The 20718-nt window shown below is 35.7% G+C and overlaps 1 non-coding gene across 1 annotated transcript; it reads right to left on the reverse strand.

The window, feature by feature from the left end:
- Positions 1-20371: 20371 nt before the first annotated feature.
- TRNAP-AGG lies at positions 20372-20443 on the reverse strand. Its single transcript has one exon. It is a non-coding gene; the product is annotated as a tRNA-Pro (tRNA).
- Positions 20444-20718: the final 275 nt, after the last annotated feature.

Consider the following 20718-nt stretch of genomic DNA (forward strand, 5'->3'; position numbering starts at 1 on the left):
TGAACCCTAATCAATATCACACTGATTCAAGGTACAGTTGCGCTCCTTACGTCTTTGATCCCAACAGGATACTACGCAATTGATTCCCTTAGCTGATCTCACCCACAACCAAAAGTTTCTACGACCCAAAGTCGAAGACTTTAATAAACAAATCTGTATCACACAGAAAAGTCTATGATGATAGATAAATCTGTCTCCCACAGATAAACCTAAGATTTTGTTCCGTCTTTTGATAAAATCAAGGTGAATAGGAACCAATTGATACCCCGTACTTATATTCCCGAAGAACAGCCTAGAATTATCAATCACCTCACAATAGTCTAAATCGTATGGTAGCGAAACTAGATATTGCGGAATCACAAACGATGAGACGAAGATGTTTGTGATTTCTTTTTATCTTGCCATATCGTAGATATAATCTCAAATCAATTATTCAATTGAACTCGTACGATAGAAAATGGAAAGATCAGATCGCTCACCTACAAGAGTAGTAGTTTCGTCTGGCTTCACAATCCCAATGAAGTCTTTCAGTCGTTAACCTACAGGGTCTCGAGAAGAAACCTAAGGTTAAAGGAGAACCGACTATAGCAAAACCAACTAGTATCACACAGGAGGTGTGGGGATTCGTGTTTCTAGTTGCTAGATGTCTCCTTTATATAGTTTTCAAATCAGGGTTTGAATCCAAGTTACCTCGGTAACAAAGTATTCGATATTCATCGTTAGATGAAAAACCTAATTTAACCAAGCTAATATCTTTCAACCATTAGATCGAAACTTAGCTTGTCACACACAAATGAAATGTATTTCATTTAGGTTTGAGTAACCGTACCTAAACGTTTACACTTAGTTGGTTCACAAATAGCTAACCAATGGTTAGCCATATGAGCACTTCCATATTAACAGTATTCATCTTCTTCACATTACTAGTTCAAATGATTCATAAGAACTAGTTGAAGAGTTGTTCAATTGCTTAGGTATTTATGAATAGACACAATTGAAACATAATCGATTTGATTCACTTGAATCAATTCATGAACAATATAGCCACGGTTTGCAAAGATTGCATTCCTTATTGATTTATTGTTTAAGTTCATGAACTTCCAATTTGAGAAATATAACCAGCTTGGGTACGCGTACGAGTACGTGTATCATAGCTACCGGATTTGAGTTTACAAACTCAACAGAAATTTTCGGTTGAAAACTTCCGTGGGTACGAGTACGGGTACGCGTACCTAAGGTGACTGGTTTAACAGTTTGCAAACTTACAAACTCAGCAGAAATTTTCGGCTCGAAAACTTTCGCGGGTACGCATACCCAACTTGTCTCCTTCACCAATACCGTATGCACACATATGCACACACATGCACACACTTGGTTTCTGGCACATGAATTTATACACTAATGTGCGAAAACACTATATATACTTATATCCATAGTTGGTTACGTAATCTCAACTTTACATTTCAAACATTAAAACATTCTTCTATAATGGTTAACGCGAAAGCTTACCAACACATATTTCGAGAAAGGGATAGGCAAGTAAACTCGGCTCGAAATAACAAATGTGTATGTATGAAAACTATCATACTTATACGACTTTGCCTCAAGAATAGGAGATAGAGTAGATAGACTTTTGAGTGACAAATAAGTTCAAGTCTCCACATACGTTTTAGTCGGATAAAGTTCCACTGGTTCCTTGAGTAGTGATAAGATTTTTTTTATTGTCGTTGTTCTAAATAGGATTCGAACTCTAAGACTTGTGAAGATTAATTTAAAGATTTAATAATAAAGGGAGAGTTACTGAGTCTAGGATTCCACCGAATTCATATCAATAGGTTCAATATTTATTCTCAGCAATTATCGCTCAATAAATAAAATAACATCGACTCTTATTTTGCGAAGGTAGATCCTCAAAACATTAGTTATAAATCGTAAGCATGGGACATCAAACATTTAAGCAAGCATGACCCATCTAATAAAATGATAACTAATTAATTCGAATCATAAATCAATTTAAAATGAGTGCAAAAGTCATATAGAAAATAATACAAATTCACCCATGTGTGAAATTCGGCTTCCTCCGTCGACCCAGTGTTGGGATTTAGCTTCTCATAATGAAAACACACTCAAAAATATAACTCATAGCTCAAATGGTGTTTTTATTGAAGAAAACTAATATTACAATGAAACTGCAACGCTGTAATGACGTTACAGAAGTCACCGTTACAAGAGATGTTGCAAATTCAAAACAAGTGTGCCAAACTGACTGTTACGAGTACTGTTTATAAACGACAATTCTTTGCGACAGTCAGCAGGCGTCAAATGTTCTTCTTCTTCTCCTTCTCTGCAGCAGCAGAGAAATATGCTCTGCAACCCTCTGGTCTTCTCCCCAACTCTCAATATCTCTTTCTATGCTCCCCAACGCTTTATTTATACTCCCCCGGTCGAAAAAAATCCTTGTAGTAACTCCATATATACTTTGATTACTTCGCTGCATGTGTACAAGATTTTATTTCCATTCTTTTCTTTCTTCTATTCTCACACGTCTCTGCAGCTGTTGGAAGGTTCCCAACACGATGCTTTCACGGCTTATATGATGCTACAGTTGCTGCAGACACAAGTCATCTCCCAGAATATCTCAACTAACTCGTGACAGAGGGAGAAAAACCAAATAACACCCAAACTTTGTTTCGCTCTCCACGTACTTTCTCTTCCTTTTTCATCGATACAAAAGAGATTACCATCCTTGTTTCATTCAAACAGGATATATCCAATTGAAATCCTAGAGAAAATCTCGCGGAATCAGCCACAAATCTTCCACAGAAAATCATCGAAATTCAAACCATAATATCTCGTACTCCTCTGTTTGTATTTATCCGACCATACAATCAATTTTAACCGTTTCTATCACACTTACCAATCCTGTGGTGACTGAAATGGCCCATACAAGTCTGAATCCTTGAAAATCTCCAAGTAAATCTCCGGCCAATCTTTCCCAGAAAACCCGAGAAAACTATCCTCTCATGTTTTGTCGAGAAACCATATCCAGCCAAATTTCACCGATCAAAATACCCATGCTAACTCTTTTGTTCTCTACCAAATCCATCCCAACAAAAATCCGATGTTGAATCTCTCTAAATCTCCCTTCAATTCCGAACTCTAATCTGCAGGGAAGAACCAAACTTTTCGGCCAAAACTCTTCTCTTTAAAACCGTGAAGAAGGGGTGTGCCCCTTAGCGAAGTCTGAGGTGCAAATAGCAAATGGTGTCCCTTATCAACTGAAGTGCCCCTTATTCGAAATGTTGGAGTGTAAATAGTAAATAGGGTGCCCCTAGTAATTGAGGTACCCCTTAGCCAACAATGAGAGTCCGAATAGCAAATAAAAATCCTCCGGAGGTGCCTCTAACAGTTTTTCGAGCCGATTCTTCTAAAATTGCTTATTTCCCAAAAACACCTACAAACAAGTTTATTAGTGATAAAATGAGTTCCAGCTAATGTATTTATGGGTGAAAATGCGTCACACTTGGGTGTTCATCAAATTCACCCACATTTACATTTTGCTAGTCCTCGAGCAAAATAGAAGAAGACCCGCTACACAACTGGTCATAACCCTAACAATATTTTTAGAGAGAGAGACCCGCTACACAGCTGGTATTAATTTTTTTTTTTTTTTAGACTTGCTACACAGCTGGTCATAACATGCAAGAAAAAAAAAGAAAAGACCCGCTACACAGCTGATCATTCATTCAAGAAAAAAGAAAAGACCCGCTACACAGCTGGTCATATAATTTATTTATTTTATTTTTTTTCTGACCCGCTACACAGCTGGTCATAACATGCAAGAAAAAAAAAAAAAGACCCGCTACACAGCTGGTCATAACCGTAACAATCATAATAACTTTTTTTTTAGACCCGCTAAACAGCTGATCATTATTTTTTTTTAATTGTAGACACGCTACACAGCTGGTCATAAAATGCAAGGAAATTCCTGAAAAAGAAAAGTAAAAAAGTTAACCGCTCCCCCACACTTAAACATTATATTGTCCTCAATGTAATTGAGTCATCCGACGTAAAAATTAAGATGGGAAATTCAATAAAAATAAAAATAAAATAAACGAAAATAAATAAATAAACAAATATACCTACTGGAATGTACATAAAAGGATCCCCATAAACCAACAACCTGAAAATTTGGGGATCAACTCAAAAGACATCATTTACAAATGACAGCTTTACACTTATGTTATGAAAATGTAGGGACACTGAAACTGTCAAAAACAGAGACTTACCTCCAAACCAAGTTTTTACTGCACAATAAAGTGCGTAAAGAACAAAATATGGGATTCTATTGAGACTGGGGAATTATCAATCGGCTCATGCACTGTATCAGGAATAGGAAAGTCCTCTGGGTATTTATATGCAAAGCAATCCAACAACACTCTAGAAGCACGCAATTCTAACCCTAAATTAGGCAACTTTTGGAAGTCTAGGGGTCTAGAAACAACCTCTAAGTTCGGTGAATTATCTTGTGAGATAGATTCATCTATGGAATTAGGAAAATCATCCACAGGGTCATCTACAAATTCTGTCTGGAACGGAGAGTCACTACAAGACTGATCATCATCATCATTAAATAATTTTTGGCATTCCAATAATCTTAGTCTTTGTTCCAAACTAGGTGGTGTGTGTTTATAATACTTCTCATATATCTTTAGAAGAGATTCTTCATTTACCTCATGTGGAGCAGAAACTCCATACCATTGCCTGCGCTTATATTCAGCAAGCGTCATCTCAGATGAGGTTTCCTGATAACTTGACTTTCTACGCTTATATTCCGCCAACGTCATCGTAGGTGACGTCTCCTCAGAAGAAGTCATCATCCTCAAAATGTCCCTGAAAATAAATACAAAAAGAAACGCATAAAAAGGAAAAAATAAAATCTAAAAAAAAATGAAAATACTGTACAAAAAAAATAAAAAAAATAAACCAAAAAATTAATCTAAAAACAAATCCGCGTCGGCGACGCCAAAATGATAAGATTTTTTTTATTTTCGTTGTTGTAAATAGGATTCGAACTCTAAGACTTGTGAAGATTAATTTAAATATTTAATAATAAAGGGAGAGTTGTTGGGCATAGGATTCCACCGAATTCATATCAATAGGTTCAATATTTATTCTCAGTAATTATCGCTCAATAAATAAAATAACATCGACTCTTATTTTGCTAAGGTAGATCCTCAAAACATTAGTTATAAATCGTAAGCATGAGACATCAAACATTTAAGCAAGCATGACCCATCTAATAAAATGATAACTAATTAATTCGAATCATAAATCAATTTAAAATGAGTGCAAAAGTCATATAGAAAATCATACAAATTCACCCATGTGTGAAATTCGGCTTCCTCCGTCGACCCAGTGTTGGGGTTTAGCTTCTCATAATGAAAACACAGTCAAAAATTAACTCATAGCTCAAATGGTGTTTTTATTGAAGAAAACTAATATTACAATGAAACTGCAACGCTGTAATGACGTTACAGAAGTCACCGTTACAAGAGCTATTGCAAATTCAAAACAAGTTTGTCAAACTGACTGTTACGAGTACTGTTTATAAACGACAGTTCTTTGCGACAGTCAGCAGGCGTCAAATGTTCTTCTTCTTCTCCTTCTCCTTCTCCTTCTCTGCAGCAGCAGAGAAATCTGCTCTGCAACCCTCTGGTCTTCTCCCCAACTCTCGATATCTCTTTCTATGCTCCCCAACACTTTATTTATACTCTCCCGGTCTAAAAAATCCTTGTAGTAACTCCATATATTCTTTGATTACTTCGCTGCATGTGTACAAGATTTTATTTTCATTCTTTTCTTTCTTCTGTTCTCACACGTCTCTGCAGCTGTTGACAGGCTCCCAACACGATGCTTTCACGGCTTATATGATGCTACAAACGTTGCAGACACACGCCATCTCCCAGAATATCTCAACTAACTCGTGACAGAGGGAGAAAAACCGGAGAACACCCAAACTCTGTTTCGCTCTCCACGTACTTTATCTTCCTTTTTCATCGATACAAAAGAGATTACCATCCTTGTTTCATTCAAACAAGATATATCCAATTGAAATCCTAGAGAAAATCTCGCGGAATCATCCACAAATCTTCCACAGAAAATCATCGAAATTCAAACCATAATATCTCGTACTCCTCTGTTTGTATTTATCCGACCATACAATCAATTTTAACTGTTTCTATCACACTTACCAATCCTGTGGTGACTGAAATGGCCCATACAAGTCCGAATCCGTGAAAATCTCCAAGTAAATCTCCGGCCAATCTTTCCCAGAAAACCCGAGAAAACTAGCTTCTCATGTTTTGTCGAGAAACCATATCCAACCAAATTTCACCGATCAAAATACCCATGCTATGTGTACTCACGATAATGGCTATTCCAAACCCTAGTTATCCTTCTTAAACAAAAACAAGAATAAAAATTCTCTTAAGAAGTTTCCTAGGCATCATAGAGCTTTCTAAAGGCATCTCCTGAGAATTCCTTCTCATTATTAAAGAACCCATTGATTATGGGATCATTCAATTCCTATAAATCTTCGAAAATATCAGTTAACTCACTGAGTTCTCTTTTCAGATCACACAAGGTATTCTTGGTTAGAGACAACATTCGTTCATAGTGAGTTATCTTTTCCAAAGAGGAAACAATTTGAGATTTTAAATCATTTCTATTGTTGATGAAATCTTTCACCATGCCTCCAAAATTATTATCAAAATGACAAACAGATAAGAGACAGTTAGAGGAAGAACCTTCTCCATTCTTTGTCGACTTCTCTTTCATCACCCTTGAATAAGTGATTCCTTTGCAAAGATACACATTAACTGCTTCAACTGCATCTCTTTTTGTAGTACCTCTAGTTACATGAGCCATGAGATTGTATCTTTTTGGATGAAAAAGAAGAGACAAATGATTAAAAAGATTTATGGATACCAAACCCTAGGAAGACTTTGAAAGAGTCTTTCAAGATTTATTATTCACCATCCATCTTCTTAGGAGAATATTTTCTTAACAAATATAAGTCAGACGATTTACAAAAACAAAGACTTGAGTCACTTTTAGTGCAAAGCTCATCTTTCCCAAGTTAAAGATGAGGATGCAAACGCCACTGGTATTACTTAGTGACAGAGTGGGCCGAGTGCTCACATTTTTTACCTTTTAGTGGCTTGTCATTGTTGTATGAACAGGTTTCTTACCTCGTCTAGATCTGGATTTTTTAGGAAAACCTTGTTTATCCAGTGTCAAGTTCATCTTCTGTAAATTCTCTTGTAGTTTGGTGATTCTTTTGTTGCTCCTTCTGAGTCTCCAACATGTACTTTGATCATGCTTTGTATTTCCACAAACCGAACACTTTAGAGATGATTTTTCTTGATGAGCCTTTCCCTGTTTTTCATAACAAACAACAATCGTTGTTTCCTGATTAGTTGGAGCAACAGTGTTGTTTGAGTTTACAGTTTTGCTTTTAAACCCCAAACCATTAGTGTTTCCAAAGGATCTCTGACCAAATAACATTGGTGCAATTTTGTCTGAGCTTCCAGATAACCTTTGCAGGTCATAGTGGAGAGTATCAATCTCTTCTTCCTTTAGAGACATGGTTCTGACGAAATCATTATTAAGACGCTCTATCTCAATTTTTTCGCTGGAGTGATGACTCAACTTTCACCAAGGAGGCCTTTAGGTGAAGGTTCTCTTGAAGAATCTCTTTATTCAAGAGATCAAGAAGCTTTGTGTCATACTCAAGTTCTGAATCAGAAGTTGAGGAGGATAGAGAATCTGAAGTAAGGGTCGTAAGTCCATTACACATGTTAGACTCATCTGAATGTTGACAATTAGAGTAGATTTGTCTTCTGTTGAATCATCTGAAGCATTAACTGAAGATGGATACTTAACACATCCATTTTTCCTCTTTATCAAATCCTTGACCTTTCTGATTATCAGTGATTTATTAAAATCAACATGATTAGAACAACATTCATCAACCCAAGACAAGTGAGAGGATACACCTGTTTTGGTTACAACATTGAGTGCGAAACGTTCTGCCAGTGTCAATATCAAGAATTTTTAACTTTCCTATCAGAGTATTTCTGGAAAGTGTATCGAGGTTATTTCCCTCAACGATGGCATGCTTCTTAGAATCGTATCTAGATGGCAGCGATCTGAGAATTTTCATCACAATGTCCTTTTCAGGAATGGTCTTACCCAATGCAAAAGATGCATTAAAAATTCCAGACACTTTGTGATTAAACTCATCAAATGAATCTTCATCTGCCATACAAAGGTTTTCCCAATCAGAATCTAGGTTTTGAAGCCTGGATTCCTTTTCACTGGTATTTCCTTCGAATATGGTTTTTAAATATCCCACGCATCTTTAGACCTAGTGCAATTTGACACATGGTGTTGAAGATTTGGGGTAATGGCATGTATGATGGCATTCAAACTGTCAGAGTTCTGCTTTGCAGCAAGTATCTCAGCAGCATCGTATTCGCCAATATTCTTTGGGACAGTAGCGTTACCTATTACCACAATGGGAGCATCATAGCCATTAACTACATATACCCATGATTGAAAATCACGCGCTTGAAGAAAAGCTCGCATAGCAATTTTCCATCATAAGTAGTTTGAGCCATCGAAGACTGGTGGTACGTTAATAGAGATAGCACCTTTGTCCATATAATCAGATCGCTACAAACACAGACTTTTGAGGTCTTAAACGTGTTTGCCTGCTCTAATACCAATTGAAAAAGCGGGGGTCTAACAACCTCACCCAATATTTTGATAAGCAATCTGTATGGACTAACTCTAATATACTTTCTAGAGAATCACCAGAAATTTTGTGAACGAGGAAACCGCAAATGCAAAAAAACCTCGAGACCTAGTCCAGATTGAACACCGCACTGTATTAAGTCGCTACAGACACTAGCCTACTACAAACTAACTTCGGTCTGGACTGTAGTTGAACCCTAATCAATATCACACTGATTCAAGGTACAGTTGCGCTCCTTACGTCTTTGATCCAGCAGGATACTACGCACTTGATTCCCTTAGTTGATCTCACCCACAACCAAGAGTTGCTACGACCCAAAGTCGAAGACTTTAATAAACAAATCTATATCACACAGAAAAGTCTATTATGATAGATAAATCTGTCTCCCATGGATAAACCTAAGAATTTTGTTCCGTCTTTTGATAAAATCAAGGTGAACATGAACCAATCGATAACTCGGACTTATATTCCCGAAGAACAACCTAGAATTATCAATCACCTCACAATAATCTAAATCGTATGGTAGCGAAACTAGATATTGTGGAATCACAAACGATGAGACGAAGATGTTTGTGATTTCTTTTTATCTTTCTCTATCGGAGATATAATCTCAAGTCAATTATTCAATTGAACTCGTACGATATAAAATGGCAAGATCAGATCGTTCAACTACAAGAGAAGTAGTTTCGTCTGGCTTCACAATCCCAATGAAGTCTTTTCAGTCGTTAACCTACAGGGTCTCGAGAAGAAACCTAAGTTTAAAGGAGAATTAACTCTACCAAAAATAACTAGTATCACACAGGAGGTGTGGGGATTAGTTTTTCCAGCTGGTAGATGTCTCCTTTATATAATTTTCAAATCAGAGTTTGCAATCCAAGTCACCTTGGTAACAAATCATTCAATATTCACCGTTAGATGAAAAACCTGATTAAACCAAGTTAATATCTTTCAACCATTAGTTCGAAACTTAGCTTGTCACACACAAATGAAATGTATTTCATTTAGGTTTGAGTAACCGTACCTAAACATGTACACTTAGTTGGTTCACAAATAGTTAACCAATGGTTAGCCATATCAGCACTTTCATATTAACTGTATTCATCTTATTCACATTACTAGTTTAAATGACTCATAAGAACTAGTTGAAGAGTTGTTCAATTTCTTAGGTTTTTATGAATAGACACAATTGAAACAAAATCGGTTTGATTCACTTGAATCAATTCATGAACAATATAGCCACGGTTTGCAAAGATTGCATTCCTTATTGATTTATTGTTTAAGTTCATGAACTTCCGATTTGAGAAATCTAACCAGCTTGGGTACGCGTACGGGTACGTGTACCATAGCTACCGGATTTGAGTTTACAAACTCAGCAGAAATTTTCGGTCGAAAACTTCCGTGGGTACGCTTACCTAAGGTGACTGGTTTAACAATTTGCAAACTTACAAACTCAGCAGAAATTTTCGGTTCGAAAACTTCCGCTGGTACACGTACCCAACCTGTCTCCTTCACCAATACCGTATGCACACACTTGGTTTCTGGCACATGGATTTATACATTAATGTGCGAACACATTATATATGCTTATATCCGTAGTTGGTTACGTAATATCAACTCTATATTTCAATCATTGAAACATTCTTTTATAATGTTATAACAGTCGTTATTCACAACTATCGTCATCAAAGCTATTTTCAAGATTGAAACGTCATCATGACTTTCGTCACGGGTTAAGATGAAAAGTGGTTAAAGCAAAAGCTTACCAACACATATTTCGAGAATAAGATAGGCGAGTAAACTCGGCTCGAAATAGCAAATGTGTATGTATGAAAACTATCATACTTATACGACTTTGTCTCAAGAGTAGGAGATAGAGTAGATAGATTTTTGAGTGATAGATAAGTTCAAGTCTCCATATACCTTTTAGTCGGATGAAGTTCCACTGGTTCCTTGAGTAGTTCTTCGTAAGATGATCACCATGGAGTCTGGAGCTCAACCACACTAAACTGTCCTAAACCGAGACTTGGCTATAAGTAGTCTAGAAATAAAGACATATAGTTTTGACAACTAAATTTAACAAACATGCTTGAGATAGCAACGCATGCGAGTTCGACCGACCAATGCTCTAACAATAAGAACACCTTTGGTGAACATTTCTGGAAATGTCCTGGGTCTCAGTTGGTGGAATGGGATGACTAAGTCTATTTTATGTTGCTCAATAATTTCTGGTGTATTATTTTATGTTTGTGATGTAATGTTTAATCCTGTGTTTTAATTTGGTCAAGGCATGTTATTGTAATGTTGATGTTTATGTAGTGTTTATGATTTTTATGTTTATATAGTGTTTATGATGTAACGTTTTATGTGAGGTTGTATGTTGTAGTTCGAAATAACGATCCAAAGTAATGATTATGATATTAGATGTTGTTTAGGTATACTTAGGTTTCTGACAAAGCTTAATTCACACCACGTTTCGTTTAAAGCTACATTTCCCAACTACATGAATCAATGACTATCTCTTGATAATTCAATGTCATTGATGTGATTAAAATAGTAGGTGTATCTTTAAACAGTAAGCGGCTTTCGTAAAAATGTAAGGACGATTGTGAACATGAAACGAGAGTCGTAAACAAGTTGATGACACATTGTGAAAAGTTAACGTCTATTTGGAAATAGTTTCATCCTATAGTTTTTCGAGATTCCAAATCTTATTTTATATTTGTAGTCTTTCGGTGGCAAAGTTTTCCCTTAAAGTAATAATAAGATCTTAAAACTTTAATTCAAGATATTTTTTACAGTGTTCACTGTCATTGCCTTGTCACACATCAAACAAAAAAGTTAAGTTCGTAAGGACCGACACTAGCATTATTTTTCTTATATTGATCAGAACTACTTCGATATGTGTGGAAGGGTTTGAGTTTTAGAAAGTATATAAACCGAACTTGTGAAATCCCAAAGCAAACACACCAAAACTCAAACACACACCCGTTTAGTTTACAGTTTTAGTTTCCTGTGTTGCTAATTTATAATTCTCATTTTTGTGGCTTCCTTACTGTTACAGAAAATGTCTAAATTTTCACGTGAAGGGGACGTGGCTCTAGATAATTGGTGCTTATTGTTTCGTTAGCAGCGACCCAAGAGGAAGAAATCTTAACAATACCGAATTTTGATCCCATGTTCAAACTGAATACAAGTTAAGAGATATGTTGGCTGCATAAGAGCATACATTATAAACATGCCAGCTTGGTGGAACCCTGAAGATTCGGTGAGTTTACTATAATAATTGTTTCTTATATTATATGAATTTATAAAGTATTGTTTCATGTACTTTATTAAATCCTTTTATGAATTTGTCTCCAGTATCGCGAAAGTTATATTAAGTATGAAGACAAACAAAGTAATGGAAAAAGATGGAGACACGAAGAAGTTTTTCAAATTCTTAAAGCGCATCAAACGGAATACGATCCAGAGATTATTAGTAATCTTACCAGGGATTGAGATGAATATTAGATATTTGTTTGATTGCATTACTGGTTTTGTGGGTACACCTAACTGAAAACCCCAACGAGACTAAACTCGTCCTCTAGGGTCGCTTAGGGGTCTAAAGGCTTGTTATACGGGCTACGTGTAACCGCAAGTCATGTGAAATTGACATAGATTTAATGATTTCATAGTGTATTTTTTATCTTATTTTTTATCATTTGATTTTTTATGAGTGCGCTCGTTCCTAAACTACAATGCTTATATTAAAAGACATAAGTAAAGTAAAGATGATCGGTTGATGTTTAGTGTGGTTGTATGTTTTAGTTCCAACGAAGGTAATGTTCAGTTTGATTGTATGTTTGAGTTGATAGGTCATATTAAAATCATTTAATGTAAATATAAGTGACAAAGATGCTTAAATAAATGAGTTCATTTTATTCGGATACTTTAACAACGTAGTACACTTAAATTAAAATGGTGCTAACAAGGTGAGCCCATAAAACCTTTTAGTATCTAACAACGGTGCTACTATTGGCGATGACCCATCGCAACAAGACCACAATCCGAAGGGATCACCTGTAGAACAAACATCAACTTAAAATATTATTCAAATATATGTTTTGCAATCACATTTGATCAAATATTTGAAACAAACCTTTTCGATATTGGGGAGCATTATGTTTATGTAAAAGTTTGTCCTGCCGGGAGAAAATATTACCACTTTCTTCAAAACTAATACTGCTCCCACCCTTATTTTCTTTCCATACTCAGGATATTCAACCACTTTGCGATGGACGTTTGCTGGCATTTTACCACTAGGATCCTGCAAGAATATAGAAAATCCAACAATGAGTAATGGTTTTTGAAAAAGCGGGGGTCTAACAACCACACCCAATATTTCGTTCGACAATCTGAATAAACAAACTCCAATATACTTTCATGAGAATCATATAGACAGTCAGACTCAATCTAAAGAAAAGTATATCAAAGAGTTTATATCTCAATTCAATCTTCAATCAGCAAATAGGAATCTGCGAGCCTGATTGAATAAGAGAAATAACTTAAACGGTACCAAAGACCAATGTTCAAGTGTCAATCAATTTATATCAACAACCAAAGGTTGGATTATCTAATTGATTGATCTTAACGCACAACCTGTGATATTTCAATTATATAACAAAATACAATGCGAAAAAGAAATAACACAAACACCAGAATTTTGTTAACGAGGAAAACCGCAAATGCAGAAAAACCCCGTGATCTAGTCTAGCTTTGAACACCACACTGTATTAAGCCGCTATATACACTAGCTACTACCAATGAACTTCGGACTGGAATGTAGTTGAGCCCTAATCAATCTCACACTGATCAAGGTACAGTTGCGCTCCGTACGTCTCTGAACCCCAGCAAGATTCTGCGCACTTGATTCCCTTAGCTGATCTCACCCACAACCAAGAGTTCCTACGACCCAAAGTCGAAGACCTGATAAATAAATTTGTCTCACACAGAAAAGTCTATTGTAATAGATAAATCTGTCTCCCACAGAAATACCTACGAGTATTGTTTCGTCTATTGATAATCAAGGTGCACAGGAACCAATTGATAAACCGGACTAATATTTCCGAAGAACAGCCTAATATTATCAATCACCTCACAATAATCTTAATTGTATGGTAGTGAAACAAGATATTGTGGAATCACAAACGATGAGACGAAGGTGTTTGTGATTACTTTTCTATCTTGCCTATCGGAAATATAAAATCTTGAGACAATCACAGCAAAGATAATACTCAATCGCGAAAGAAGAAGTAAGATCAGAACACGCAACTACAGAGAAAATAGTTGGTTCTTGCTTCACAATCCCAATGAATTATTTAAGTCGTTAACCTACAGGGTTTCGTGAAAAACCTAAGGTTAAAGGAGAATCGACTCTAGTCGCAACTAGTATCACACAGGAGGTGTGGGGATTAGGTTTCCCAGTTGCTAGAGTTTTCCAATCAGGGTTTGCAATCTAAGTTACCTTGGTAACAAAGCATTCAATATTCACCGTTAGATGAAAACCTGATTAGACAATTGAAGCAAAATCGGTTTGATTCACTCGAATCAATTCATGAACATTATAGCCACGGTTTGCAAAGAATGAATTCCTTAATATATAAATGTATTATTTCATGAGCAAACCTATTTTAGAACTTTAACCACTCAAGTATGCATACGGGTACACATACCTAAGTAGACGGTCTGAGTTTGGGTTCGCCAGTATGCGAATGGGTACGCATACCTTAATACACTTCCAAATCCTAGCAGAAATTCCAGGACCTATACCTTACGCAAGTACGCGTACCGGTATGTGTACTTGGTACCGGAATTCCACAAGTACAAGTACGCATATGGGTATGTATACTATAGTTCCGGTCATGGATCACATACATGCAAGAATGCATACTATGTTTATAATCCAATAGTTCTAAACTCTATTTCAATCATTGAAACTTTCTTAGAGGATGACAATAGCCGTTTTCACACACTATTAACATCAAAGCAATTTTCATGTTATTGAAATAATCATAACGAAACATTCCAAGTCTACACCAAATGATTGTATCACACAAACTATGTAAGATGTTACTCGGCGATTTTCACATGATCATCTTTTGAATTTCGTCAAGAATATAAGATGAACTTGGTTGAAGCGAAAGCTTGCCAACACATATTTCGAGAAATATGTAACCGAGTTAAACTCAGCTCAAAATCTCAAATGTGCATAATCGAATACTATATAGTAATACGACTTTTGTCTCAATATATGAGATAGAGTAGAAATAGACTTTCCAAGTGATAGATGAGTTTTAGTCTCCACATACCTTTTGTTGATGAACTTCCACAAGCTCTTCTTATTAGTTCTTCGTCTTCAATTGATGAACGACGTGAAGTCTAATGCTCAACTATATAATCTATCCTAGTCCAAGACATTACTATAAGTAGACTAAAAATCAAGACTTATAGTTTTGATCACTAACATTGACAAACAAGCTTGAGATAACAACGCTTGCGAGTTCGGCCGAGCAGTGCTCTAACAGTTTTGATTAATTGATCACGAAATTATACTGATTTACTAAATGGATAACCCAACAAAAGTGAAGAATCACCTTCACCGTCAAAATATATTCGTCAAGATATTGTCTTTGCTTCTCGACCAGTACAACCAACCTGACGATTCTTTGATTTATTGGTTTTATAGATCCCAATGCGGTTCTCCTCTATGCGTAAAATTGTTGTGCAAGAAACCAAGGGTTACTTTAGAAATGAATATTTTTAACACCTCCAGTTTCATCCATCGCTAATTGTTGGAGGATGTGTAGATACATATTCCTCTCCCATTACTCTCTTTCTATGTCTAAGATCATCTAACTTTCGGTGCTCTCCCGCCGGACAAGGAATTTTTTTTCGGCTACTTGAGGCACCACAGGAGTTAGGGATGAAATGCTCTGATTGTTTTACTATTGGACAGGGGGTGAGGTCAACGACAACCTATTTATTGCGGTTATCATATAGGTTCGATGTGTTACCCACAACCGGTGTGTTTGTTGCGATCTCTATTGAACTTTGATGACTGACCTCCGAGTAAGTATCTAACACTGTTGCAAGCTCGTCTTCATCAAAACCTTCCAAGCGTCAACATCAGCCATATGTTGATGATGAATATGGTATTACTAAGCCGGAAAAAAATCTGTCTGAAGAAAATAACTTATTTTTAGACTATTTGTTATATGAAGCAATTGTTATTCTCATTGTCGACGAGTTTGGGTTTTTATAACCAAAAAAAAAAGTTAGGTAATGTAGAAATTGATGAATATTACCAAAAACATATTCACAATGAAGATAAAAATAATTATTTCGTGATAAGATATTATCATCCACTTGTTTGAGATTTTGATAGACGAGACCAGACTTGACAACACGATATTTGAAAACTCAAAATGAGTAGTGGGGGTCTGTATAAAGATGCATCATCAGAAGTTCATTTTATTTAGATATTTTAACAATGTAGTACACTTAATAAAAATTACTAGAAATTCAACTTAAACCTAACTCACTGTCGCAGGCAACGCGACTACACTTAGCATGTGCAGTAAGCCTTTAAACCGTTAAGTGAACATACGAGTTATAGTCTCGTGAGGGTTTTCAGAGAGGTGTGCCACAAAAACAATTAATTTTCGGAATTAGTCTTCACCGACATCAGAGTTCTCAAATACTAACCGTTGTGGGTCCAGATTAGTAAAATGATGCATCAAATTAAGGTAGCAATTATAGAACTTAAATTCTGTTCTTTTTTGTTCCAAGTATAACTCCCTCGCATGACCCTCCTGCAATTAATACACACATATCAAGATACAATTTTTTATTGGGTAATTCTCTTTTAAATATGATATACTTTTATATCGGATTAACTTACAATTATCGCTTCATTCTATCCAGCAAAAACATTATGATATAGTGGTATTTGTAGTGCTATGAATATTTTCACCTCCTTTTTAATTGTGGACAAACGAGTTGATAATGTTTTATTGGACCGTCCATTAATATTTCCTATTATGTCGGTAAACTCTTGCACCACCATCTCCCAAAACACTCCACTTTCTTGGTTTCTTTGTTGATTTTCACGATTTACAACAGAACAATAGGCCCTAGTAAGAGCCTCATCTTCCTCCTGATAGAACCGAACCTTGTTTGAACTAAAAAAAAAAAAAAAAGGAAAATGCTTGTAGAATTATCTATTTTCTTTTCGAAACTAGGTGGGTGTGTATGTGTTCTAATTTTATGCCTATTTATATCCAAGCATCCACATTTCAAACCTAACTGAAAACTAGGTCTTATGTTTCACTCCATGTAATTGATTATATAGCAAAAGCACCAACTGCATAAATCAATGACTATCTATAGACTATTCAATGTCATCGAAGTGATTTGAATTATCACTGCTATTGGTGGACAACTCACTGGGACATGTATTGAAAGCACACTTTCATGGGTTATTGAAAAGTGTAAATGCCAGAGACTCCTGTTACACCCTGTTACTAAGCCAATCTTGTGTTGAGTGATACAGATGGTGTTAATCAGTGGTAGTGTATAGTTTGAGTCGATAATTGGTATTTAGATCGATTACTGCAAATATAAGTGAGAAAGATGCATAATAACTCATTTTATTCAGATACCTTATTGACGTAGTACACTACATCAAAATTACATAAAATTATCACTAGTTCACTGTCGCAGCCAACGCGACTGCACTTAGACGATGCAGCAAGCCTTTAAATCGGTCGGTGTCCCTAACGACCAAGTGTAGTCTCGGCAGGGTTTGTCAGAGATGTACCCACAAAAACTATTCTGCAGGCATAGCAGTACTAATCTTCATCAACATTTTGAGGCGCATTATGTGGTGGTTGTACTATGCTTAATTCCGGAAATGTATTTTCCAAGATGACGTAGCATTCGTAATAATTGAACTCTCTCCTAATATCCCTAGCGTACATAATAGTCGCAAGAATTTCCTATAATCAAAAAATAATTAAGTAAAGAAAATAAAACGGTTAGGAAGTGGATAGATGCACAAGATACACTTACAAGTCTTTCAACGGTCAATAAAGGAGATCTATTACGTTGCTCATAAATATTTTTTTGGATGCGTATGTATTGGCTCACCCCTTTTTTTTATTACACCAACCCTACTCTTTATATTTGCTTCTGTTCTTCGATGAACGTTTATAAATACATATCTATAGTTATCGAAAACCTGTCCTCCAAATTATAGTACCCGGGACCAAATGACGACGAACCTCCGGGAGAGTAACAACATCTAACCAAGCATTTATTATAGCAATATATTTTTCTGTAGTATACAAAAGCATTATGGATTCTGTTGAAATACTTATATAAACCCTAATAGAAGAGGATCACGATATTTTTAGGGGAGATGCAATTTGTTGGAGAAGACAATCAAGGCTTAGGTGTGTGTTGATTGGCGTATGGACAACTGAGGTTTGAATGCACTGTTACAAATATGACTTTATATAACTTCGTGCAATATATTATTTGATGGTCTTGTCTTTCAATTGACTTAATGACCTAGCAGAGATAAAGTGACATGTAAATCACTGAAAATAAATAAAATTTTCTTTAAAGTTATATGTGATGCTTCACCAATTTGATTCGGACTGATGGAATGACAACACAAACCACTGTGTTATATTTTTTTTACTTTCAAAGTTAATTATGTTATGGGTGTGATATCATTTATTATAACAAAAGTACAATAAGTGTAGCACAAAAACACAACACATTATATAGTTTTATTAAACCGGATATCACTTTCCCAGTCATCGCGGTTACATTTAGCATAAGTACCAAGCCTTTGAACCTTTAGGTGACCCTAAAGGAAGAGTGATGTCTTGTAAAGGTTTACAAAGAGGCGTGCCTAAAAAACCTGTCGCTAACCAGTCTATAGAAATAATTCATGCATCACCAGAAGTTCTCTTCATCTCTGTTGGGAAATCTGAGAACTTGGTCTTTAGAAATAGAAAAACTTCCTGGTAGGAAAATTAAACGCCTTTAACTTGTCGGTACTTCAAAGCGGCCATCCTTTCCTGTAACAAATAACAAAATATTATTATCATTGTTTATCTATTTGAACATAATTGTTTATTTTAATAAATAGTTATATTTATCATAATTTGAGTTGTTATCGAATGCGGTTCGCGGCAACTAACGACAACTTCGGCTTGGTAGGCATAATATAATTGCATTTCCTCCTGAATTACGCCATATCTTTCCTTGATGTTTTCCATGGTTCTTTGACGGGAATTTCCAAACTCTAGCTTGTAATTGTTCCACATCCTATCCCAAAAGGTTTCGGTAGGTAAGAAACCAAGAACAACTTCACGACGGGAGATGATATTCACCCAAGATTTCATGATCACCAAATCTTCAGATGAATCAAATGCAACCATTTTCAAAAAAGAATTTTAAAGGGAGGGATATTTTGAACGGAGGAAGAACAAAAAATCGATTTTTGGGTGTGAACTTTTTAAAGGCTACCCAGTCTTTTAAAGGCTTCTACGTAGTGAAAAGGTCGACATGGATAAGTATGAGCCATTCTTTTTTAAAGGAAAATAAAATCATTGTTAGTGTCATAGACAAATTATGTCAGAAGTTATTATTCATGGACACTATAGATTTCGAAAGAAATGACATTGTACATGAAAATTACAGATCTATTTTAACAAAGAAATATAAAAGAGTTTCATACATATTAAAACAAATAATCCGTACAATTATGTTCTCGGGAAGAAATCAAACGACCTTTGTTGTTGGTTCTCCTACTGAGTTTCAACGACAAACTCCATATCTGTATTTAAATCTACGTTACTATGCAAGTAAGGATCATCTTATTTACTTAATCCGAGAATTGGGTACTGAGGACTAATACTGGCGTCCCTCACAACTGGGTGATACCCTATACTTTGATCATCCAAACTAGAAGTAGCTTGACTCTTACGGATACACTCACCAGAAACACCGAAGCCCAACATACGAAATGTCACGTGCAGAGAAGTTTCTTCTTGGGATTGATCAGTACTAAAAGCAATAGGAGATGTAACACCAGTATTGGAAGGGCCATACGTAAAACGGTCATACAATAGCTTCTCTAGTGCCTCATTCTTTTCATAACTTAGCGGTGCAAAACATTTCCACCGCTCCTGTAACATTATCGATTGGTAAATATATAAAACAATAATAAATTAAATTTATACCAATCTAGAATACAAAACAAGGTTTGGACAAGTTAGGCATGATAAAGAATGGCCAAGATTTGTCTAGGGAGAAGACAAATCTATGGTCGTGGTTTATACACTTTAATTCCTCATAATGAATAATTTATTAATTTTTCATTTCATCATAAATATTTTTTTTTTCTTATAACATATTTCCATCAATAAATTAAAGTAAAAAGTATTAATTATTTCTAATACAAAGAAAATTATGGTTTGTAAAAAGACAAACACTTATGGGGCAATCCGAGAATTGAACTCGGGACCTCTCGCACCCTAAGCGAGAATCATACCACTAGACCAATTGCCCGTTGTAAAAATTATTTCTATATATAATAGTGGTGGTAGTAGTAATGGGTGGTGAAAGCTATGGCGGGTGTTGGTGAGTGGTGGAGGTGGTAACAATGGTGGTGGTGGAAGAAATTGTGGAGGTGGATGGTTTTAGTGGTGGTGGTTGTTTATTTTTATTTTTTTCCTGAAGCAAAAAAAGAAAAAAATGACGGGTAACATTATACTGTGAAAGATGTAGTTGGTTGTTTTTGACACGCTTAATAAAGGTAGGTGCTAAATGATACCAAACCATAT

This window comes from Papaver somniferum, chromosome 3 (assembly GCF_003573695.1).
Source record: "Papaver somniferum cultivar HN1 chromosome 3, ASM357369v1, whole genome shotgun sequence".
Lineage (NCBI taxonomy): Eukaryota > Viridiplantae > Streptophyta > Magnoliopsida > Ranunculales > Papaveraceae > Papaver > Papaver somniferum.